The sequence below is a fragment of the Wyeomyia smithii genome, chromosome 1, assembly GCF_029784165.1.
Source record: "Wyeomyia smithii strain HCP4-BCI-WySm-NY-G18 chromosome 1, ASM2978416v1, whole genome shotgun sequence".
Taxonomy (NCBI): Eukaryota; Metazoa; Arthropoda; class Insecta; order Diptera; family Culicidae; genus Wyeomyia; species Wyeomyia smithii.
In genome coordinates this window covers 61,827,393-61,854,012 of record NC_073694.1, presented here as the reverse complement: position 1 = coordinate 61,854,012, position 26,620 = coordinate 61,827,393, and the positions used below count along the sequence as shown (strand labels likewise).

The 26,620-nt window shown below is 36.9% G+C and overlaps 1 protein-coding gene across 1 annotated transcript in view; it reads left to right on the top strand.

The window, feature by feature from the left end:
* Positions 1 to 1,230: 1,230 nt before the first annotated feature.
* The window catches only part of LOC129722575 (probable G-protein coupled receptor B0563.6), a 168,093-nt gene continuing 142,703 nt past the window's right edge, over positions 1,231 to 26,620 (top strand). Inside the window, exon 1 of the mRNA XM_055676155.1 lies at positions 1,231 to 2,307. The gene's annotated coding sequence lies outside the window, so the exon portion shown is untranslated. The remainder of the gene's footprint in view (positions 2,308 to 26,620) is intronic.

The window sequence follows — 26,620 nt, the reverse complement described above, 5'->3', positions numbered from 1 at the left end:
TGAGGGACACTCCTTGTACGAACGCAGCAGCTTCTCAAAAAAGACGCACTGTATCTGGCTTTTTGGGATTCCTGACAACATTCAGGGGTAGATACCACACTTTACCAGGTACAGTTTCGGCCATTGCTTCAACCGTTCCCAAGTGTGCGTATCCTTTCTCTTGGTGTTCCTCGACTTGCCGGTAGACGTTTTGACGTTACTCTGGGTTCTGGGTGTCTAGTTGCTGTAGCCACTTCAGCTGTTAGGAAACTGCGGATCATCCGTGTTCCACAGAAGTCCGGTCTCAAATCGATCACCGGCTGTGTCTGCTCCCTCGTCCAGGAACGCCAGAACTGTAATCAACTGTTCGCCGTAGTGAAGGTCAACAGGAAACCGAAACAACGTCACATTGTCAGGCCGAGTATGCACACTGACTACGCCCTGTACCGGATGTGAAGAGGATTATGAGGTTTTCTGCACTCGTTGATGTTGCAACGCAGCTTGAACTTGCATGGGGCGTGTTCGTTGAGGCATACCTGACACAGTCTGAAACTATCCACTATTTTCATCTGGTCAGCATACGCTAGCTTCTTGAAATCTTCGCAGTATCGCAGCCGATGATCCGTCAATGGTCTCAACAACCATCACTGACATTCTGCTCCAGCTAGGACGCCGTCGGACATTTGATTTGATGTTAGACTCAGATTTACTTTTTGGACTTTGCATGTGAATTTTAATATTTGTATTTTGGGTTGATGTACTAAAGGCAAATTGAAATTTATAGCAAAATTATACTTCATTCAAGGTGTAATAAAGTTGACATTGAAGTTTATTCAGCATCAGTAGCTACTGTACCGCAATTCCAAATAGGCAAAAAGAGCACAACCGAACAAAAATTCAATAGAATGTAATTCAAGTTGAATCATCTAAACCGGCAGCCCTGCTTATACTCGATGCTCATTTTTATTCCCGCCAAATAATTGCCAGCACTCACAGAGAGACCGACAAAGAGAAAGAGCAAATGAGTGCCCCGAGCACATGTCCTTGATGGCTGTTGTTGAGGGCATGGTTTTTCCTCTCTCGCAGCTTCTTGCCCGTTCGGAGCAGCTTATCAGTGGTGTTGTTTTCCATTCATACTTTGGCACCCCAATCAGTGAGGCAAAGTGCCGTCGAACCACGCGCCTATTGTGCCTGCCTGCCCATGTCCGCCCGAGTGCGTCGACGTCGTCGCCAGGATAGGTACAAAGTTGGGCGCCTACTATGCAAGCATGTCAGTCAGCGACGGTACTTCGAGCGCGACGGTTACATAGTTTCGGGGGCAATCTCGCAGAGGAAAATTTGAGCTATCCTGTGGCCTATCCTAGCCCTAGCCCGAGTAAGCAGTTTGTGAGGTGAAAATAGGTGTTTGCATTTTTTATGCGAAGAAAATTAAATGAACATCGTCAATTACTGTGAGCTAAAATTACATTCCAAAATATTTGCGCGCTGTTCCCAGCTAGGAAATCCTTGACACCTGACTCAGACTAGGCGCCACTGCAAAGTGCAGCACCAGTAGCACCAGTCAGGATGGGTTGACGTAGGTCGTATCGTTGGCGTGAGTGTGTCCTTTCGCAAATGAGGGATAAAATGCGACAAGCGATTAATTTAAGTAAAGTATTTAATTATTCGTCGTCGTCGTCGAGCTGATGCCACTTAATGTGTAAGAAAGTGAAGACTAAGCAACCGTTTAGCACAGGTGATATTTCAGTCGGTGTGATTAGCCGTGGCCTCTCGTGATTATTTACTCTCGTGTGCGAAGGGTAGCTCCCCCGCGGATGGTAGCCTTCAACCTTGCAACAAATACAAATACAAAACAACGGTATGCTTGCGGGGTTGTGACGACGGAATGAAATGAGATTGGACTTATGAATTTTTATCGTGCCAACGAGGTTTAATGAAAATTTATCATTGCTACTTCGGTAAGGGGTCGTGAAAAACTGGAGTAGGGAGAAACTGCACTGCAAGCAAGATCAGTTGAATGCGGTTCGGAGTGGTTTAAAAGAAAAACTTATAAATAGCGTAATCAACTTTCGTGGCAAAGGAAATTCGGCGGTGATATGCGGCTTGAGTTTGCAGACTATGGTTGATGAAAGTGATTGAAATTTTGGTATAGTTTCTGTGAGCGCAAAGGGATTATAGGATAGCTATTTTCGGTACTAATTTGCGGAATGCTCACAACATAAGTAGAAGAATGACTGCTGGAATTTTTGAGTTATCCTGCAAGAGAAATTGGAAGCGTGAAGCTGTGCTTTAGAGAGCTTGGAGAGTCTGTCGATTCACTGGAAAACGGTAAGTTTCAATCGTTAAATGAAGTTGCTCTTTTGTGGTTTCGCAAACGCGTCTCATAATTTCACAGACCGAATTAACAGGTTCAGTTTATTGACCAATAAAAAATTGAAATTTTCAAAATGCTGGTCATAATTTTTTTCCGGAAAACTTTTAATGAATCAAAGCTCATAACCGTATATCGTAAAATTAATGTTAGTCAGATACTCCCAGTAATTAAGTGAGGCAACATCATGATTTTCCAAAAAAACGAAAGATAAAAAATTATTATTAAAACAATAAAAAAATAATTATTTAGTTGAGTGAATAAAGTGGGTAAATAATAACAGTTTTTGTAGTTTTTTTTTAAATAAAATCTATTATATAATCAATTGTCGACCTGCAACTATTTTACTAAAATTTTCCACCGCATGTGACGTTAATGAGAACACGTAGATTTCTCTGCGGTTCGCTTAAGTAAATCTAAACTTTCATTTCCGTTTTCATTTAACAATATGTAATATGTAGTTTTGTGCCGCTGCTCACAAACGGGAGTAATTTGTGCTTGTAAACAGAGGCCCGCTACGAGTTTAAGAGACTGTTTACGCTGTGATATGCTAGACAGAAGGTCTCATGTGACGTAATCAAAAGCTACAATTTTATTTTAATTTTTATTATAATATAATAGGCTGACTATAATAGGCTCTATAATAGGCTGACTGAGGCTGGACTGCGGCCGGTTCGTTTTCTCCAACTTTATCAATGTTTTCCCAACGCTTGTCAAACAGAATAAGTTCGGCACAATGTTCAGAATTGTTTCTTATGCTCAGTGACGTCCGAATAACGCAACTAGTTGCTTAACTAGTAAAAAAAAATAAAATTAAAAGAAATAACTCAAATTTTCATTCAGATTGAAAACGGAAGAAGCAAAAAAATCAAAGCATGTAAGTTAGCATGTGATTCGGATGATGATTTCATTGACACCAGGGACACTGGATGTGGAGGATTGTTCGCAAAATACAGATTTTGTTAAATTTGAAGATATTTGCAGTTTCCAGAATTTCTGAGATTTTTACTCAATTCGTCAGAAATTTGCGAACTTCGAGTCCATTTTTCTAACTAAAAGTATAATTTCCGGCTTTCGAACGGTTGAAAAAATTTTTAAAAAAGATCTGGCATCTTTTTGTGGAAAGAAAATTAACCTTCCAGCAAGATGAACATGATTTACAAGATTTAGCAGATGAATAGATGTTATAGTTCTGGTCAAAAGTCCAAAAATCAAAGCATTTTAGATTAGAAAATCAATTTTTTCGTGAAATTTCTAATATTAAGCTAATACACTAAAATATATATATATATATATATATATATATATATATATATATATATATATATATATATATATATATATATATATATATATATATATATATATATATATATATATATATATATATATATATATATATATATATATATATATATATATATATATAAGAAAATTTATCCCCCATGTGCTTTGCATTGTAACCAAGAAAATTCTTGAATATTGAATAAAACCACAATGAATATGAGAAATCCTTCGAGTAGAAAATATCTCTGAGTAACGATTTACTGTTTAGCAATAACAATACTTCCCGCTGAATTCTGCTTGATTCACCTAGCTGAAAATAACAATAGATGACAGTTCATTCTCTTTTTAACACTTCCACAAGCAGTTAGGTACATTTTGATTTTAATGCTATTTGCTGAGAGAATCAATTTTGTCACTGTTTCACAAATTTCAACAAAATATATGCTGTTCAAGTTGTCTATTTTTATAATATTAAATTATTGCAACAATACCAACATACAGGCCGGACTTGATCATCTGGAGTTTTTTAAAACATTCCACTTCGGATAACCGAGCCGATGCTTTGTATTTTTGACGTAGGACTACGTCTTTCTTTAGTAGTGTAGCATACTGTGGAATGTGTAACGAAAATGTGCCCTGAGCAACGTAATAAAAAATGTCCCAATTTCATTATATTTTTTATTTGTCATTTTTGATTAGGCTGAAACTTTGAACAGAAGTTCTTATAAGAAATAAATGTCAATTTGTTCTATCAGTGTAATTTTTATGCACGACTAGTTTATTAAAAGGGTATTGATGATTACAAATATTTTTAAAACTAGAATGGTTTGTTTGTTCGGTGCGACATCTTCGGCAAAGTTGTAGATAAATATTTTGTTTTTCTGGTAAAAGTATGAATTGTGAAAAATGTTAAAAATAATTATCCTGTAAAGCTCCTTTTCAGAACAAATATTTCTGTTTTTGTAAAAACTACAAAAGATTAGCTAGGAGGAAATAGGTAAAATATTCAAAAAAAAAAAAAACAAAGCTAAAATGGTTTTTGATTAGTAAAATAGCTTTAGTTGCAAGCAGTAATTTCATTTAGCTAAACATTGATAGTTGATTGAGCTTGGAGAAATTAAAAAGTTGAAATTTTCTAAAAAGGAGATTTGCTCTTTAAATTTTTTGCAGTGATTTTTTTTGGAAGGACAAAATTATAATTAACAAATTTGCCGAAGACACTATGCCGATCAAACAAACCTTTTTGTCTCTAAAAACATTTTTGTTTTCAATAGGAACTCGGTTCAGGAGGAACTCTCAAAGTTAGATTTTCCTTTAGCACAAAGGACTTTGTGCTGACATATGAATCGAATTTACTGAAACGAGTGTCTATCAATGATAAACATGTTTGTATTGCCAAAACGGTTTGTTTAATCGGTGTAGTGTGTTCGGTAAATTTGAAGATAATAATTTTGTCCTTTTCTTCAAGTTCAATAAACTTTTAACGTTTATATTGTGTAGTTATTGTGTATTTTCGTAGAATATACTGAAGGGCATAAATCCCTAGTGGTTGTATGAAATAATGACGTAGGATTAAACACTGTAATACAAAGGTTAAGAGGTAAAGGTTTTGTATTTTCATGCTCAGCATTCCCTTGATTTTTTTTTAGAAATATATTCAACAACACTTGAGAGAATTTCTTTTGCACTTGGCGATTCTATGCCTTTAGTGTTTTTTTCTGTTCAAACATTTATTTGAAAAAGCACAACCGTATCGCTGTTAATGAATAAGCACCAAGAATTTGTCGTTATAAGTCTAAATTGTAATTAATTCTGTTTCCTCAAAAACTAACTTCAACCAAATCTCTCAAATCCAACAATACCTACGTTATCATAACGAATGGCTCTGTCTTATTTAGATCTAATCATACCAAATTTATCATTTAATTTATAAAATAATTTCGAAGCCGTTACTAAGGCTCGCTTATAGGAGAACACTAGAAGATATGTCAAAGTTATCAACAAGTTCCGGCAAAAAAACATAGCAATTAACAATTACAACATAGTTAAGTGTTCAAAAGGATTCTTTCCAGTTTTTTTACCTGACAACTTTTTTTCATTTGCCTATATATTTGGTAATCCTACAAGGTATATAGCCCTGGGGGTTGTATGAAATGGTGACGTAGGACTAAATGTATATATTATATGCTGCGATAAACTGTTCATAGGCAACACTACCATTTATATTTGATGGTCGTTATTGTAGAACTAACGATGCATGAATTCATGAAAATTTTACGCTAGTAGTAGCTGCGGAAATTCTCATAACTCTTATCTTTAAGCATCTAGGATCTATAGTTTTGAAAACAACCGATTCCATAATCTTCAGTTAGAAACTCGTGCTACAGAACGCTGATGATCGCACCATCGCACAGTGGTTCGCCCATAGGTCAATAATAGAAAAAAAGTTTTTTTGTTTTCTGCTTATTATCGATTCATTGGATCGGTTATGAGCCTGAGAATGCTGAAAAACTGTTTTTGTTGGCCTAATTCATAAAAAGTTAACTTTTGAGCACGAGATAAGTGAAGGTGTTTGACACTTGCAAAATCAGCTTAAGCAGTACGTGTTTTTTACATTGTGTATATATCCGCCTTGGAACAAATTCAGTCCCTTCATATGTTTATTTTCATTATGAACTTTCAGAAAACAGGTATGTTTTGCTATTGCGATGTTGTTTGGATAGATATGTGCTAAACTTGTCTCAAAATTAGTCGTAAGAGGGAACGCAGTATTAAAGTCAAAGAGCACCACCCGTAATAAAATTTATGTAAACTTTTAAATGTGTTCCGCGCGAGATACTATCACCAAATTACCACCAAACGAAAGACTCAGGACTCAGGAAAGATTTGTCGAAGGTTCCATTTGTAGATATTTGCATCCAAATCGATGGCAAGCGTCTGAAGATGGTTACTTTTTCGCCTGAATTTTATGTTTTCTGCATAGTTTCTTAGAAGGGTTGTGGAACATTCAGCTCAAATTTACATATTTGTTCTCAAACATTTGTCTATATTCGAATTTTGATATTTGGTGTTGAAATACGGGAGGTTTCTGAAACAGTATCAAATTTGTTTGAGGTTTTTCCAATGGTAGAAAAGTCAAACTTTGATCGCTTTGAGGGCTCACTTAACGAAACCCGATTGAGCTTAAATTTTGCATAAGGACCTTTTTCGAGAAGGCAAAACTTTTGAAAACTGCCGCATTTTAACAATTTTAACATTTTCACTTTTCCCTATATTCTATTGGCACCCTATTATGCATATACTATGGAATACCAGAAAATTGAAACAAGTTTGATGATGACAGTCCCAAAAAAGGTTGTTATAGTCAAAACACACCTGATTCTGTCGAATCCAGAAGTTTTCAAGATCAATATTGTACAGGAATGATTTATGACCGCCCTTGCCATACAATTCGAACCACTGTGCATCGGTAGCATTGAATATTTTGCTTGACCGCGCATAATAAAGCTTGCTCTCCGCTATGCCCTCCAGTAGCTGTGCCAGCTAAATATTCTGCAGCGTAGGATGGTAACTGTTGTTGCCGTATGCAAAATAAAGGTAACATGCTCCGCAGTGCCTGGAAGTTGACTTGTATGCAGCTCTCGTTTCTCAATGTCGCGTACCTCTAACAGCTATACTCCACTCGCAATTGTGTGACAAACTAGACTGAAGCTGAATTTTCTACACGCAGTCTTTTGTATCGATATCAATGTAGATTTTTGCCATTAGGGCGTGGCCACGCAGCTTAGAGAAAGACAAACAAACCAAAACACCTGCGATACTACTGAGTGATTTTCATAAGCATCAAAAGAAAGTTTTTGCTTTCCCGATGCGATAATCACTCTGGTTCTAAGATTAACTAATTTTCGTTACTAATATTTGACTGGTAACGGTGTTCGAGTGGGCACAAAGAAACAATTAAACCAGAAAATCACAATTTAGCAGTGAAAATTCTTGAAATGAGGGTTCTATCTTGCTATGATAAACTATTCATAGGCAACACTACTATTCATAGGCAACACTACCAGGGCGCAGGTCATTATCGTAAAAATGATTATTGAGAAATAAATGAACATTTCACACAAGTAGTAGTTGTGAAAATTCTCATAACTCTTATCTACAAACATTTATAGTTCTGAAAAGAACTGATTCCATAATCTTCAGCTCGAAATGTATGCTAGTGAACGCTGATGATCGCACCACCACCGGTAACATTGAATAATTTGTTGACCGCGCATAAAATTTGCTCTCCGCTGTTCCCCTCAAAATATCATGCAGCGTACGATGGTGCCTATTGCTGCCGTATGCAAAATAACCACCAATAAATACCACCGGTAGCATTGAATATTTTGCTGGGTCGCGCATAATAACATTTGCTCTTCGCTGTGCCAGCAAAATATCCTGCAGCGTACGATGGTAACTGTTGCTGCCGTATGCAAAACAAAGGTAACATGCACCGCAGTGCCTGGAAGTTGACTCGTATGCAGCTCTCGTTTCTCAATGTCGCGTACCTCTAACAGCTATACTCCACTCGCTAGTGTGTGACAAACTAGACTGAAGCTGAATTTATTACACGCAGTCTTTTGTATCGAGTTCAGAGTAGGTTTTTGCCATTAGGGTGTGGCCACGCAGCTTAGAGAAAGACAAACAAACCAAAACACTTTGTTGAGTCAAAATGTGTAGGTAGTGGAATTTATTCCGTCCATGTTATTGTTATCCATGCTCGGAAACAACCCAATAGCGAGGGAAATGAATGGGAAAGCTTGACCTTGGAACTTTTCACCTTCTTTCACCATAAGGCAGTAAAGCAACAATGTTAAACATTATATCAAACAACTGTTACACATTTTGTCTATCCACTGACATATTATTGACTAAGATGCATAAAATTGTTCGCTTGCTATAATCGTTTGAAATCTGACGCAACATTTGCCAGTTTCATTTTCAATTTCACAAAATGTAATCTAGTATAGAAAGCAAAGACGTAGTCCTACGTCAAAAAAATCTTTTAACAATGTTGAAATGCATCTTCTTTTGCATTGAATAAATCTGAATAAATCTTAGCGAATATACATAAAATTTACAAGCGTTCGCCATGATCTTCTATATTTTTGTATTTTTGTAAATTTCTCTTTCGATATTGTGCCGGTCACAATGATCTAACGAACATCGAAGATTAAATGAAATTTAAGTAACTTATAATTTATAACTGTCGCAAAAATGTTCAATTCTTGTTGAGTAATATATGGTGTTTATGGTAAACATTTTCATGAGATAAACTGTTAATCACCATCAGCAGCCTTGCAGTTTTTTTTATTGATTTCCCACGAATAGAAATCGTGTAACGCAGCAATAATAGCGAATTACTAGCGGCACTCTGCTCCACCTGCACTGTACGGCGTAAATTTGTTCTTGGACTTTTCATCAATTTTTCCAGCGAGCAATAAAATAAAAATGATAACTAGCGTATTACAAAATTGTCCAACATTTTATCTATTCAACAACATATTGGTTATTGTTATTTCTCATGTGGTTATGCTGTTAGTATAGTTTGAAATCCAGTTTCAGTTCCAACTTTACCGAATGTACCCCAGTATATAAAACAAACACATAGTCCCACGTCAAAAACTCAAAAAAGAATGAGAGATCAGATCTTATTATATTCGTAACCATATGACTCATGAAAAAGATTTTTTGTCAGAGAAAGAGAGAAAATGACAGTGGATCTCTCCTACTCTCGCTCAACTCAACCGCTGCCGAAGTAGTCCCTTCCCCCACACTTTCCCTTGCACCGCACCAGACCACACCTGCTGCTGCTAAGGCAATATGATATTCTCCTGTTGCTATCCTTTCTTCCTCTAACGACCGGTGGAGAGACAAACGTAACGATCAATAGTGAAGGCAAATATCGAGCAAAATCGTTAACGATAACATCGACTGCTTCCAAGTTTATATCGATATTGAGCATGAGCATGAGCATGAGCATGATTGACCGCCCGCGGTTGCTACTTGCCAGATCAGCTGAAATTACACAGAGAACCAATGGATGATGTTTGGGACTAACATTCATCCTTAATGTGTAAAAACTGGTGATCTAAATCTTTATGTTAGGCAATACCAGCGCCGGCCGCATCCGAATGCAGGTCAAATAAGGAGTTTGTATAGGAATATGTTGACGTGATACTCGCTTTATTGGAAGCCGAGAACACCTCTGCACTTCCACGAGAAATCACTGGGATGTTGGAGAAAAGGGAAGGGTTTGCAGCAGATTTCGTTTTGGTAAACGATGCGCTGAATTCGGGTACCGGGTTCATAGCAAATATCGCGCCTACAAGTTCATATTAACCTCCGCGAAAATTATTACGCGATTCGAACTCGTTCTGTTTGATATACCACCGAAAAAAGGGCACACGAGAATACCGGAACTGCGATTAAATTAATACAGACTAAAATATTCGAACATTCCCTCAACAAATCATCATGCAACTACCGAAGAGAGTCTCCCATTGGTGTATCTCAGCCGACTACACAATGTTACGAGAGCTACGAAAGCTCTATCCACGTTAACGTCTCGACACTTCTATTGTTTCCTCCAAGAGGTTATACCGAAAACTACATCGCGTTGATAATCTATCTGTAGAAAACACGAACTCATGGAAGGTATCGACGTGACATTCGGACATCTGTTTATGAAGTCCTTATACAACTACCGAAACGTATCTCCCATTGATTTATCTCAGCTGACTACACGATTTTACGAAAACTACTGGAGTTGAGTCCACGTTAACGTCTCGTCACTCCTGTCGTTTCTTCGTGAAGGACCCTCTTTATACCGAAAATTATAACGGTAGATATTCGGTCACCCGGAGATATGGCTTTCTGCTTAACAGGTCGACTAACGACATTCGTCTGTTCTTAAAAAGCGATTCACTACACTCTGTAAACCCTTAGATGTGCTTAACTAACCCGAGCCGAAGACGCGTTTACACCGGAGCGTTATGCACGGCAGCACTATTCCCTTCTACCGACGCAGACGCGCAGGGACACGGTGTTTCGCACCGGTTCTCTCTTATAATAAATAAACTAAGATACCTACTGGCAAAGTTTCATGCCTCCAAAGCCTAAAAACTAGGAAAAATGCAAATATGCATATCAAACCAAACAAAGTGCTAAGTTTATTAACAAAATGCCAATACAATCGCAATCAAACTTTAGTTGTCGTGGACTATCGTCAGCCCGACCAAAACGGTTACTGTAAAATTAAATAAAAATTGTTTATGTGTATTACAATTGTCCAAAAGCTAGAAAAGTCATAAAATAAAAGCATAGAACTAAGTGAAATGTCTGTAACCGACCAGTTAGGGCATGGTAGACGATGGGATCAAATACTTGTCGAGCGCGATATTGAATTTTCAAACTATTTTTAAACTATATTGTAAAACTGCCTATTTTGTTTTGTAAGAGTGTCATGCATTCACAGCTCATTTTTCAAAAGCCAAACTAATTATAAAACGAGCCCAACAAGAGTCATCAGATTGAATTTAAGTTCGTAGTCTTTTTATTATAGCTGGCAACCCCGGGTCACTGGTCTACACCAAATAAAAACAAAAAAAAAAGATTTTTGTTGCTATGTTTCTAGCCCCCGCGTGGCAAACGTCCATCGCGGATGAAACTTTGAACAGATTTTCAGTACTAAGGAAAAAATATACTTAGCTTATTAACAGAAATATGCATTAAGGAAATTCCGTGATCTCAATAATCCGGCAAAAGATTTATCCTGCTTTATCTGTGTCCAGTGAGCACTGTTCTCTTCTGATAGTTATTTTCCCGTTTCTTTTTACGCCGGTCAAAGTCCAACGAGGTCGTTTTTTTTCTCCACAAAACGCACATTCGAGAATAATCAAGGCCAATTAACGTATTTAACACCAACTTTTCATGTTTTTTTCACTGTTTTCACACGCAATAATTAAGAAAACTTAGCGATTAGCAACGCGTTGCACGTACTCCCACGATATACTTTGCGTACCACTGACCAGAGAAACAAAAATGACCGCACCAAACTTTGTTTCTCTATTTCAAGATCTTGATTAACCACAACTCCGGGCAGGAATAAACTAAATAATCCACCAATGAAAATGGCATTTATACCACTTTTTTTCTAAAAAAATTTTAATATCCAAACTAACAGAAAAAAAACCCGTCCGTTCGCGTTCATGGTTTACTCCGATCCTGCTTCCAAGTTTATATCGATATTACCGATAAACTATCGAGAACTTTTTCTGGCTGTGCGAGGCGGCGAAAACAGGCACAATGATTGTTCACCTGTGAACTTTACTGAGGTCTATTCGGCCAGTAGAGAACCAGGAACAATAATTGGTCGTTTAGGATAACTACTATATGATATTTTGCAAGTACAAGAAATAATTCGCATGTTTTGTTCCACCTGATGTGCCGCCTGCGACCAATCGATAATTATCGTTGACGCTAAAAATTTAACGATACTATCGGCATGAGGCGATTATCAATAATAACGATAAATATCGATGATACACATGATACACATGAGAATCAGAAAAACCTTCGTTTTAAGCTTCACTGCTAAGACCCACATGGCATTTAACTCAGCGGTATAATTTTCGTTTCTTAGCAAACAGTTAACTGTAAAACTGAAGGTATTTGAAATTGTAGCCCAAAACGATACAAGCGAATATTCTTAGATCGGAAATTGTTCGACATTAAACGGATAAAGTTCATACAAGTGAGCTCCGCCCTAGGATATAACTTCATGCAGGTGATAAAAAAAATAATTGTTGATTTCAATGACTTTGAAAAAGATTACAAGAACTCAATTATACGCTTTTTGCGTAGGTGTTGTCGCTTTCAAGGTTTTTACCGTTGACAGAAGAATATATTAACTTTTTTGTTTTATGTTTTAGAACATTTCAGAATGCTTTTTTATTGTTATCAACAGAGACAAGTTTGTTTGATTCAGCATTATGTTGAATTGCCATTCACCGATGACATGGGATGATTAAAGTTCTCTTGTAATTCTCCGCACACACTGCGAGCAAGCAAAACTAGACAACAATAAACGCTACTGCTGAAAGCAAACACAACGCGACAGTTTTGGACAATATTACTAAAATGCCCGGACATGTTCAGCAATGCTATGCAGTGCTACGGTGCCGGTTGGTCCGTCTGCTGTGGAACGATACGATCAAATGTGTCGCTTGCTTTGCTGCTGCTCTGTTGTTCACAGTAAGAGTCAAGTATTGCAACGAACAGCTCTATGCAGTTCTACGCAAGCCTATAAGCTCACATGGTGGCGCATGAGTGTAACATTTCAAATAAGGACGAAGATTTTTCAGGATTTTTCTTCGAAGAGGCACGTCTGCTTGTCTGTGGGTATTGCATGGAATTGTACGTGCCAAGTGCCGTTCTGAAAGCACGTATTATTAACTTAACTTAACAGATCTTGAGCTCTAATGTCTTAATTGATATGTGAAGTTTGGTATACTAATTAGCATATGTTTTTGAAAACAAGTCAGTAAAAAAATAAACCGAAAATCATTTGGAAAAGAAAGGGCAGCGACTAACCAATCATAAGCTCAATTTCGATTTTAAACCGATGTTGTAATTGGCCCCACCAAATTTTCTTGTTATATAAACAGCGGTAGTAGAACTCTCAGCCACGCAACAAAACAACACGTTGTATCACGTTACGACTTGGAAGGAAGACAATCAAATCAAATTCTTCTCGTGTCGGATGGAGGCAGATAGCATAAGTGGAGTACTCTTAGCCACGCAGGCGGATAACAAAATTTTCTTCTGACCTCGAAATGCTGCTGTGATGTCGAAATAAGGTTACGTAACATGATCGGAACAATCAAAACTATTTTCAAGGTACAGGTCGGACTCGATTATCCGGAACATCAAAATTTTTTTCATTCCGGATAATCGAGTTTTCCGGATAATCGAATTACACAAAAAATACTGAAATTTTGCGATTAACGAACATAAAATAAATATTTCTTTTCTTTATTTCACTTGTATGATGCAGTGGCGTAACCAGAAATTATTTCTGAGGCGAAAAGCTGTAAAATCTTGAGAAGTAAAAATATAAGTTGGACATTGATTATTTTCACTTAATTCGAACATGTCCCAAACATGCCAGAAGTAACTTAAATGGTAACAAATATGCCAGAAGGGATGGTAAAGGCAAAATTTTGGAATAAAATTTGAAAACGGACACCAGAAAACTAAAATTTTCAGATAATCGAGTCTAAAATTCCGGATAATCGAGTTTCCGGATAATCGAGTCTCCGGATAATCGAGTCCAACCTGCACATTGATTTTTCTGTCACATTTTCACCATTATTATCGCATGTAATACACACAAATACGTTTATGGGCATAGTATATCTGTCTAGTTTACATAAAAACAATAATTTGCAGCAAATCTGACTATAGAAATGGTCTTATGGTTGGAAGAGTATAAATCATGATCGGAACAAAAATATATATCGTAACACTGGTCGACAAAATGAAAAAAGTGCTACCCAAAAGCTCAAACCAAAAAAAAAGTTTGATTATAGCTACTAAACCATTTCTATGAGTTTTGGTGCCCCTAGCTATTACCAAAACGCGTCAACTTACGTGAGAGTATGCATAGTAATTGCTCGCCGGGTTCGTTGCATCAACGTTATGTTTACTAGAAAACTCATTCAAGTATCGAAAAAAATAGTGTATAGGGACACCAAAATGCAAAGAAATAGTTAAAAAGCTATAATCTTTCTTTTTTTCCCGGTTTGAGCTTTTGGAGTGAACCCGTTGTAACTAATGTAATCAATTCAGCCATGTTATTTAAGATCCATTTGTTTATTTTTGTCGGATTTTTTTCAAGGAACAAAAAAATCTAACAAAAACATTTTCGTGAATTGTTCCTACGTACAATATCTCTTCACTTTGCCTAGTGAAGCGGTTAAGTCTCAGGAGAATGCTGGTCCGATCATGGTACAAAACAGGCATTCGCATTCCATTCAACTTTATTGCAAATATTTTTCCTGAAACTGTTTTTACTGGAATTTTGAATATTATAGAAGCACTTTACTAAAAATATGCTGCAATCTTACAATTACAATCTTGCAATTGCACGCGGGTTTCGTCATTTCAACGTTTTATTTACGAGAAAACTCATTTAAGTCTCTGAATAAATGTTGATGGCTGGGGCACCAAAATTAACAGGAATCATTTAATACCTATCCAGCTTTTTACGTGCCATAATGCCGGACGTTATGATGCAAAGTTCGTAGTAAATTACCAACCCTTCATATATTTTATCAAAAGAAAAATATATAAAATTTTTCAAAAATCCCAAATCCGACGAAAGCAGAGAGGTTCGCATATTACGAAAACGCATTATAACGACCGCCATTATGGTGCGTAACAAGCTGGATAATCTTTCATTTTGTTATGTGACCATCATTCCTTAAAAAAAAGGCATGATAACAACTGTGAGGGCTTATTAATAGTGTTACTTAGAATCCTATTGAAACTTTCTGAAATTTAAGTAGTTTTTCGTTGAAGAGTGAAACGATCTCGCATATGTAAAATTGTTCAGATCATGGCACACTTTCAACATTTTGTATGATTATGTTTGTGATGAATTTTTCAAAATGAAGCCAACATTTTTACAGCCTCGTCCATTTTTTTGAATCTTCTACTTTTTTCATTAACAGTTTATTAGTTTTCTAACCAAAGTTTGATGCACTCGATTATTATGCCCACAAAAAAGTTTTAATATTAGTTAAAATTTTAATATTAGTTAACGACAATGATAATGAACTAAATATCTCCGTTCGCTTCATTTATCTCTGAGATGTCTGAATGAATTTACACTCAACAGATTTCATTTGAAAGGTTTGAATTGTCATGAACTTTATCGAAAGGTTTCAGACTAATCATAACGGAGACACGACGCTACTTAAGCACAACTCGGCTTACCAGCTTTACAGGAGATTACAGGAAGATTTCTGAAAAATATATTTCATGCAATAGGTTATGAATGCATACCCAGATAATTGAGGATAGATAATAGAAAAAAATAATTAAAACTAAGCCAAGAGAAACAACAACAGATAACAATTTCGCCATCAAATTAGAAATTGTTGTTGAGAGATCATCAAGGAGGCAGAGAGAAATAGAAACAAGTATTTTTTTTTGATAACTCAGGATAATGATAACCTAGATAACGAAAAAGATATGATGACTGTATTATTGGAAAGCAAAATTCCAATCAAAGATCCAAGATGGTCAGCATTTCTAAGTTGGATCTTGAGCCACCAGGCAAATTCTAAAACCAAACTTTGTTGGTATACACAGTGAAAAAAATTTACATTACTTTAAATGCACATAAATGGAGCATTGGAAACCATGTAATATTCCGTGTGGCATTATATTCACTTGCAATGTAAATGAATATATTGTGAATTTGCATGCATATTTATATTCGAAGCTTTAAGTTTATATCAATTAACGCACAAATTTACATGGCTTAAAACGATTCTGTATTGTGCATTATTAACAGTGTGAAATTGTATATGTTTTTCACTTTATGTGCTAGAATCTGTTATGTGCTTTCATTTGCATTAGTTGTGATTTTCATTTTTGGGTAATGTGTAGAATGAGTTATTTTGTATTCATCCTACATTTCAATGAATTAATGCTTGTTTCTGGAGACTCACAAATAACTTGCATTTTTTTTTTAAACTTAACCTGCATCAAAAATTTTGTCCGTCCTCGTTGTTCGGAAAATTAGTTCATTTGGTAGGCTAACACTGATACTCATTCAATTGTTCCTCAGCTCCTCCTGTCCAATGCTTGTCGCAGATTGAAAATCGGTAGTTGTTAACAGGGTCAAAATCGCATATTTCTAATATAATCCAAGGCGGAGGCCAACATTCTGCTTACTTCAAATGAAAGCCTTAACAGTCCTCTTTACAAAAAAGTGCTACTTGAAGCGGGTTTTATAACGCATTTCTAGACGCGAATGCTATGCCAGTGGTAAAGCCTCTTAAATAAATAAATAAATAATAATAATAATAACGAATTTCAGAGACAGATCTTAAATAAAACATGGAGAATTGCTAAACTTCTAACTTTTCTATAAACTATTTCAACAAACTTGTTCAAACCAAAATGGCAGTATCCTTTTTTCTCTATTCCTAACTACTATGTGTATTCACATCAAATTCGAAAGACCTTTTGCACCTAGTGGCCGAGATTTAGCGAGGATTGCCCAGTAGGTCTTAAGCTTTCATTTTAAAAGCCACAAATAATAAAAAAATGCAATTCTAATTTTGGTTCAAAATTATTTGGAAAAAGGTCAAGTCCTTCTGAATTAATAATCAAACGTTGAGCAAATCCAGGACGCATTAACTAATTCGAAATATCTAATTAACGGTCAAAAGCTCGAAACCCAGTTTCTTCTAACATTAGCACTGCCGCTATTCGTATAACAGTCCTATGTAGAAGTCCTATGTTTTCTTATTCTTTTGCGGAAATGGGTCCATTTTGGCATACTCTACAAGAGTAGTCATTTAAATCGAGGTTGTGGAAATCAAACCTTACTTTTCTAATGGCTATTCTTGATAACATGCCAAAATGGACTCATTTTCGCAAAATTTACATAGGACTTGCAACTTTTACATAGGACTATTATGCGAATAGCGGCAGAGCAACTGTCTACCCTGCAAAGTCCACCAGACAAGCTCCGTATCATAACTTGAATGGTTTTAACCTTTCTGTAAACAAAAGAATTCTTTCTCAGTTACTGATAAGTCAAGCACTCGCAAACGAAACCCATCTCAATCAGAGCCCCCAAAACATGCCATCCTTCTTCAAACAAAACGTTGGCCAACATTACTCCAAGCAAGGGGTCAAGTTTCGCAGCAGCGAAAATCGAATGAAATTGAGACAAACGATTGGTGTACTAATCGGCGGGTGATCCGGGTGCGGATGGGAAGAGACGGGATGAGGTGATGAGAAAGTAGATTCGATAACTCAGCTCTGTGATACAACGCCTCGCCCTGGCGGGGATCCGTATCCTACGCATGGATTCAGATTAAATAATTACCGTTCATCGGCTTCTTTCGTTTCCGGAGGAAAATTGGTGAGCCTGCTGCAGTGATGGTGCGATTTTCGGTCTGATCGTTTATGGCACGGATGTGTAGAAGAAAATCTGTCGAAACAGAAGGCCACGTACCAAGGCGAAAGGTAGTACTGAAGCGTTTCACATTGGCTGCGGCAGTCTTTCATCATAATTCACTAGTGGGTGGAGGGAGATAAACACGCACTGTAACGATACCGGCTTTTCATAGGCCTATAAATTTGCTGCGCCAACAGCTTCCGGGCAGATTTAGGACAGTCTCTTTGGTCCACATAATTCATCGTGCCGAAACGATCACAGAACAAAACCACAAGTTACTAAACCCAGCGGCAAAAAGCCGGCCACCAGCGCGTCACTCACAACAACGAGCTTGATTTCACTCTAATTGCATCGTTCACGGTTTGTTTGACTAGCATAGGCTACAGCGAAAGGCAACTGAATTGGAATCGGATTGAGTGTAATCTGTCGGGTGGAAAATCTCAGCTGCCCACCGGTATTGGAACCAGTCCTGCAGCTGGTCAATATCACATCCGGAAATTGAATCTAACGACAACAGTTTCGATGAACATCGACAAGCTGGGGGTGGTTCCCAACCCGCGGAACGGATTGACTGACCCTGATGACGGTCTATTTGTTGATCGGTATCTGTGCGTATTTATGGGAACGGTTTCAGTAAACCTTTGAAGATAATCTTCGTATTGAATCGGTGGAAGAGAAAAGCGCTTTCCTCGTATACCTCGTTAGTTCGTAATAGTTCAAACTGAAAAAACAGCTGGAGCATGGAGACACACGTCTGTAATCATAGTCATTTGTCCCGCTGTTGTCAATGTGCTGGTTCTCGCAGGCATGTACCCAGTTAATGGGCCAAGGTTAAGCCAATCGGAAACTTTATATCTATTTGGGAAATTGCTGAGTCTGCTGGTCATGGGAAAGGACACGCTTTCCTTTCCGAAGCGAAGTTTATTGCTTGCGTTTGCATTTTGTCTCGTCGTGGTGTAAGTTTCGATTACATTACAAATTATAGTTATTTTATTTCCCCACATGTTGCGCTACCTGTTACCATCGCTTACCACATTCCCGTAACTAAAAGTATTGGAAATATATCGAACAAAAGTTGAAGAACTTTTCTGCTATTTTATTATTCCCTTTTTGTTCGCTTCTTTTCAGCTCTAAATTTTCTCTACTATTCAGTATTTTTGTTCTCTTACATTCTACGTTTCAAGTTTTTTCATTTTCTGTTTCTATACTTTCTACATTTTGTGTTTTCCTTTTCTCGTATTTTTGGCAGTTTCATGTATTTCTACTTATGTATGGCTGCTTGATTATTCAAATGTTTTTGACGTAGAATTACGTCTTACAGCAACATAAATAGGAGTATAAATCGAAAAACGGATAACATCTAAGTCAGTTCCCACCGATTTTCCTCATTTTTAGAGCAAACGATTGGAAAATCATTTATGCACCCGCTCAAATGCAAAAAATTGTAATGTGATTATTCGAATTATTGTACTATTGAAAATTGTCAACTCTTGATGAAACGCCGACTTTGACCTCGCTCTGGTTGGTTGCTTAATGCTTGCTTTCCCTAACACGGTCGACTGAATATAATACATAGCTAACCGAGGAGCCAATATTTGGGTTTGCTTTTGCTCAAACCAATCAGTTTACTAGTGTATGGCCTCTAGGGCGGTCCTAACTAGGTAGTAGCGAATAACAGCAGCGATATATCGTATCACTGTTGTAAGAGGTTGATTTATTGCGAACTAGTTCGACCAGCAGCACGCGGAGAGGCTAATAGAGTAAACAGCACCTTTTACACCGCTACACTTTGGATCTCCTTTTTGTGTGGGAAGCACCGTCGACCTAGAGGCATGTCCCAGTTTTGTGATACTAGAACCAACCGTCCTTTTAAGGACTACCGCATACTTTCAATTGAAGTAGTAAAACTTTGTTTTCCACATCTGAGTATTATAGTAATCGTTATATTACTATCAAAAAAAAAAACGGAGTACTAATTACTTCAAAGACCTGTAAGCATCATAGTAAGAAAATACAGCACCCGTGATTGGTTCGCAGTAACTTTACAAAACGAATAACGAACAAACTGTCACAAAATTGGCATTCCGTTGTTTTCGTTCAAAACTTGCACTACTCATTATTCATAGTTTCGAAAAAAAAAATGGGTTTGAAACTTTAAAACTTCCCATTCTCATTAAACCTGATTGAATCTATGAAGATTAGGAGACACGCAACAAGTTAACCATGAATCATGCAATAAGTAGGTTAAAATCAAATTTCACTACATGCATAGAAATAGTATCCGTTTGTATTACTGTGGATAAAATTGTTATTATTATTATTTATTTAAGACGCTTTACCACTGACATGGCATTCGCGTCTAGTAAAATTGTGATTTATCACTATTCGCAATGTCTTGGCGAGTAGCAGAAATTTACTACCTACAATCAAATGATTTTGGGGCGCTAAGAAACTTATTTCTATTCAATGTAGAATACCATTTGCATGACGTGTGTGATGATTCTCGTGCTGTTGTTACCTCGGAAGCATTTTCTTACATTTTCAGAACTTTGTCAGCTAGTTGTTCATAACAGCTAGCAGATAGACAACAGAATATATGTTAACATTACGCGTGATTGGCAGAAAAATCTTAACTACTTTACAAGCCTTTAGAATATTTTACACAATTTCTTTTCACTTTCTTTCAACAAAGTCAACATAAGAACATATCGATCGTATTTCCAAACTTGTTGCAAGAATTCTATTGACATAAGACACGTGTTTTTCAAATTTGGTTTTTTCTGTCTTACTGGTTTTCTCAATTTATGTTTTACTGCTTTTTAGTTCTTCTGTTGTATATTACTGCAGATTTCCTGATTTTTTGTTTTCTTTTGTTTTTCATGTTTTGTTGTTTTTTTTCTGCATTTTTCCTACTTTTTTCATGTTTTTCTGTTGTTGAGTTTTCCAAGCTTCTAGTTTTAGGGCTTCTATGCTATTCAGATTTCTATTTTTTACAGTTTTTCATCTAAGCTTCTTCAGTTCGCGCTAATCCGCTTATCATTTTAACAATTATAATTTATAATGGTAAAAAATGTGCCAGAAGTAATGCGTCCCCATCAAGTATTGTATTATCTTTTTCAATGGAGACGCATTGTTGTTTTCTGATATTTTTAGTAATGTATTGTTTGGGATATGATATTTTTTGTAGAATTTCCTGAAAAGTCCAAAAACAAATTAATCCATAGAGTCTTCTAGGTCTTGAACTCTCCCGATTTAGAAGTGTACTTTAGCTTTTTCTTGAAAAGTTACTTTTATTACCTTTGAAATAATGTCTGAACTTTAAAATCGCTGGAACGGCTAAAAAATTACAATATTTTCGATGTTGCATTTTTTGAAAATAGTCAGTTCTTTGAGCAATAAAATAAAATTTTCTCAAAAACTACAGCAGATAAAAGAAAACAAACTGTAGAGCGGTTTAAAATGTTTATTTGAGCTAAAACCAATAATGTTAACTACGTGTTTTTGGGAGAAAAAGATCATCCAAATACGTTTGAAACAACACTGCTTTTGAACATTTTTGCTGCCACACTGTAATTTTCACATTGATTTAGACGTGCAGAAGCTGTTTCTAGTAGCTCAGCTTTTAAATAGGACTAACAGAATGGCTCTAACTAGTATACATTCTAAGTTAGATCCATCCTACTGAAATATCGCCTAGTCATAGTATAGCTAGGATAGAAGCTCAGGAATTGGCCGGCACCATATTCAGTGAGTCGAAGATCGAATGGGCAATTGATTCATTTCAGCCTTACAAATCCCCGGGGCTGGATGGAATATTGCCAATTATGCTCCAAAAGAGTAAACCGCTAACTATTCCACTCATTACCGAGATTTGTCGCGCTAGTCTTACACTAAATTACATACCTACGAGCTGGGGGCAAACCAAAGTTATATTTATTCCAAAGGCTGGAAGACGCGACAAAACACTTCCAAAAGCCTTCAGACCAATCAGTTTAACATCCATATTCTTGAAAATTATGGAGAAACTGATTGATTATCAAATAAAAACCGTTCACTTGACGGTTAATTCCTTGAATAAACTTCAATTTGCTTATCAAAACAACAAATCTACCATAGACGCGTTACATTTGCTATCGAAACAAAAGAAATTGCACTGGCTACATTTCTTGACATCGAAGGAGCATTTGATAATGCCTCCCATCTCTCAATGCGAAAAGCTATGAGCAAGCACGGCATCGATGACATTTTAGTAAATCGGATTCATGCTATGTTTAAACACCGGAAAATCATCGCCCACTTAGGGGGTGTATGCCAAAAGAGAAAAACAACTAAAGGATGTCCGCAAGGGGGTATTCTCTCACCTTTGCTTTGGTCAATAGTTGTTGACGACCTTTTGATACACCTCACTGGAAGGGGTTTTGAGATTATCGGTTTTGCTGACGATATAGTAATTATTGTCAGAGGAAAATTCGATTGCGTTATATCCAACCGTATGCAATCGGCCTTAAATTTCGCACTGAAATGGTGCAGGACAGAGGGTTTATCTATAAATCCTTCGAAAACAACTATTATTCCTTTCACACGAAGGAGGAAATACACAATAAAGAAATTACGGCTCGATGGCACTGATCTGAACACATCTACTGAAACTAAGTTTCTAGGAATATGGTTTGATCATAAATTAAACTGGAACACACACATTGAAAATGCAATCAAGAAGGCAACTAGCGCTCTGTGGGTGTGTAGCAGAACCATTGGTAAAAACTGGGGTTTGAAACCCAGGATGATACACTGGTTATATAAAAAAATAATTATACCAAGACTCACCTATGCCTCGCTAGTGTGGTGGCCAAAAACTAATGAGACGGCCGCTCAAACAAAGTTAGGCAAACTACAAAGGCTAGCTTGCGTATCAATTTGCGGAGCTATGAGAAGTACTCCGACAAGCAATTTGTCATTTCCTTCCACTTCATCAAACGGTGCAACTGGAGGCGGTAAAGAGTGCCCTAAGGCTGAACCGTCACAAAAACTTTCAAAATACTGAAAAATTTTCATATAAACGAACTTATAGTGAAGACGAAGACTGGCTGGAAAATAAGCCAAATTTCGACACACCCTATAAAATCATTGAGACCGAACGGGAATCTTGGGAAACAGGAGGTCCAGCAGTTCGACAGGGCTCAATAATCTTATACACCGATGGTTCAAAAATGAATAAAGCCACCGGAGCTGGCATCACCGGGCCAGGAATAAATGAATATATCTCTATGGGAAACTGGCCAACAGTTTTTCAAGCTGAAATATACGCAATCATGGAATGTGCATACATCTGTCTAAAGAGAAATTACAGACACGCAAATATCTGTATCTTCTCCGACAGTCAGGCAGCACTCAAAGCGCTTAAAGCACCCATTTGCAAATCAAAACTAGTGTGGGAATGCATTCTTTCACTTCGGCAGCTAGCACAAAAAAACAGGTTTTACTATACTGGGCACCAGGACACTGCGGAATTGAAGGCAATGAAAAAGCCGACTCACTAGCAAGACAAGGCTCTTCTGAAAATTTTATAGGGCCAGAACCCTTCTGTGGCGTCTCATCAAGAGCTTTAAAAATAGAACTAGATGAGTGGGAGAGGATGGTCATAAGTAAAAATTGGAATGCTGTATCTGGTTTACGGCAATCAAAAAAATTATAGAGCCAAACTACGCAAACACCATGACGCTACTTAGGCTGAATAAATAAGACCTAAGTACGATAACAGGACTTTTCACTGGTCACTGTCCGAGTAAGTACCATCTGAAGAAGATGGGTAAACTCAATGACGAGAAATGCCGCTTCTGCGGACTTGAGAATGAAACCTCTGAACACCTACTCTGCGAATGCATAGTATTAACACAACGCAGACTGCGTATCCTCGGTAAAGGATTCCTAAGTCCTTCCGAAATCTGGAACGAAAGCCCTTCTCAGATATTACACTTCATTCGAATTGTGATACCTGACTGGGATACACGTGCAAATCAAAATTGGACATCAACTCAATAATAGTTATGCGCCGAAATTGAATGCACCTAGATTAAGGCGGAGCATACCACAATAGATCTACTACCAATGGTCGCAGTGGTTCAGTTTCCTACAGGAAAAAAAAGTTAGATCCACTTTATGGAAAAGTATCCCAGAAACTTCGAAGTTGAATAACTCCGAGTAGTTAGGGTATATGCGTAGAAGAGTTTTTTCTTTCATCAAATGTGTCCCTCTATCAGCCTCTAAAATACTCCCAATAATTCATCAATCATCCTGTATATTCCTATATTTCTATGTTTTTATATTTTTATATTTGTGCATGTCTGAATTTCTGTATTTCTGTAATTCCATATTTCTATATGTAAACTAAAAACAGTATAGACTCCATACTTCGATATTTTTATATTTCTTACTTACTTTACCTTTGCGGCGACAGACCGATCATCGATCCAGTGCCGAATCCAGAATACGTCGTCATATCACTTGATTTTCGGCCGCTATCCTCCAGTCGCCTTAAACACCTATTACGCGGGCATCCTCGTCGACAGCACTCATCGGACAAGTGCGGGGTCTATCTCGAAGTCGATGGCTTCTGTCCTCTGCTCCTCTGACATTCTGGCTACATGGCCAGCCCACTGTATCATGCTGTGTTTTATCCGCTTGACTATATCCACCGATTAGTATGTCTCTTCATGGTTCAAGCGTCTGCGCCAAACACCATTTTCCAGTTTCTCGCAAAGATGTGACGGCAAGATTCTACGCACAGAAACACCAAGAGCTCACTGATCAGCCTCTTTCAGTGTCCGTGCTTCATGGCCATAGAGGGCCACCGGGAAACTGAGTGTTCTGAAAAGTGATAGTTTTGTACGGATGTATAGAATGCGGGACCACAGTTGGTTACGCAATACGTAGAAGGCTCTCTGTTTGCGGCCTCTTTATCTTACGGCAATGTACCCAGGAACTTTGTTTTGCAGAGTTTATGACAAGCCCAATTCTCGCCGCTTCCTTCTTGAAGGCTTCTTCCACCTCTCTACAATCAATACCATAAATGTCAACATCGTCCGCATGCGAGACTTCGTCATGATGGTACCGCTTCTATGCACGCCTACTAGGGCGCCAATCATCGTATGAAAAAAAAGTGACTAGAAAATTTCAAAAACAAAAACCCTATACAAATTGATCACATGCTCGAAAAAACACCCTGTGCAAAATTTCAGCTCAATCGGACTTAAAATGGGGTGGCGCAAAGCGATTGAAGTTTGGCTTTTTTGAAAACCGAAAAATCACCCAAGGGGGGGGGGAGGGGTACGTGAAATTTCGGTTTTCGAAATTCTTTTTTTTTATGCCAAATGACTTAAAAACGCATGAAACGTCGAGAATTGGTGTCATCTGAAAAAAAAAAATTTTGCAAAATTTACTCTTCTCTTTCTCTTTCTTACTAAGTCCAACTTAGTCGTTTTTTCAATTGTGGAAGGCGGAGTTCAAAATGTTTAGAATTTATCTCTTGAAATTGATCACTAGTCTCTCGAAATAGCTTGTATAATGATATACACTATAACTAGCATCGAATACATTATGTTTCATTAGGGTGGTTTATTTATTCGACATAGGGTGGTTCATAATATTGTGTAAAAATAAGTATAAAGTGAAAAAAATCACTTTTCACTGAATACTAATAGATAAATTCCTGAAAATATAATATTTGTTATATCATTGTCGTTAGGGTGGCAATGTTGAATTGGAAACATTATAAGTAAAATGGCAAAATATTACAAAACAAATTTACAAAATGTATCAAACTACTCTGTGCAAAAAAAAAAATTATCTCAACCAAAATTAAGATTGTGTCTCGTGGAAAATGTTGAATGCTTTCATGTCATTTGCAAAATCACACACGGGATGTACATGGAATTTTAATATTTGGAAAATGTTTTCGATTCCAAGTGTCTTAAACTTTTAAATGAAACGGTGGAAACTGATGGAATATGTAATATTACTTTGTTTGAAAAATCTACTCTCTAAGACACTTGCAATTTATTCGTTTTATTTACCACAATAATGTCCTTTGTCAACACTTGATTGATTGGCTTATATAATCGGACAAAAGACTGTATCGATGTTATTCAGTGATAATGAGAGTATAGGGATCTCAATCAGATACGCAACACAATTGACTCGTTGTTTCTGGGTTTGCGTCGTTTTGACAGTTCGACCATATATTTTCTGTCAAGTTTACATCATCAGAACGTGAACGTGCCCATTGGCTGAAACTTTGCATAGACGATTTTATAGGCAAAAGATGCCATTTTGTGCTATTGGTTTAATTTATTGAAACACAACTCATTTTTAAAAAGCTATTGAAAAATGCTATTTCGGATAGGTATTGATGATTACAAAAATTTTTAGAGCCAACACGGTTCGTTTGAGCGGTGTGATATCTTCGGCAAAGTTGTAGATAATAGTTTTGTTTTTCAAAAAAAAAAAATACACTCTAAAAACAAATTACTAATTTAAAAACCTAAATTAATCCACCTAGCGGTCAGACCCAGCCTTTCTCATTCAAACTTTTATTTGTAAAAATAGATTTACATGAACGCTTCAATCCAATAAATGTATATTTACTCTTTAGGTACTAAAATATTGATGTTGTAATCTAAACATATAAAAATGCAGTCCGGTCTGTCTGTCTGATCCATATAGGTTCGAAAACTACCAAA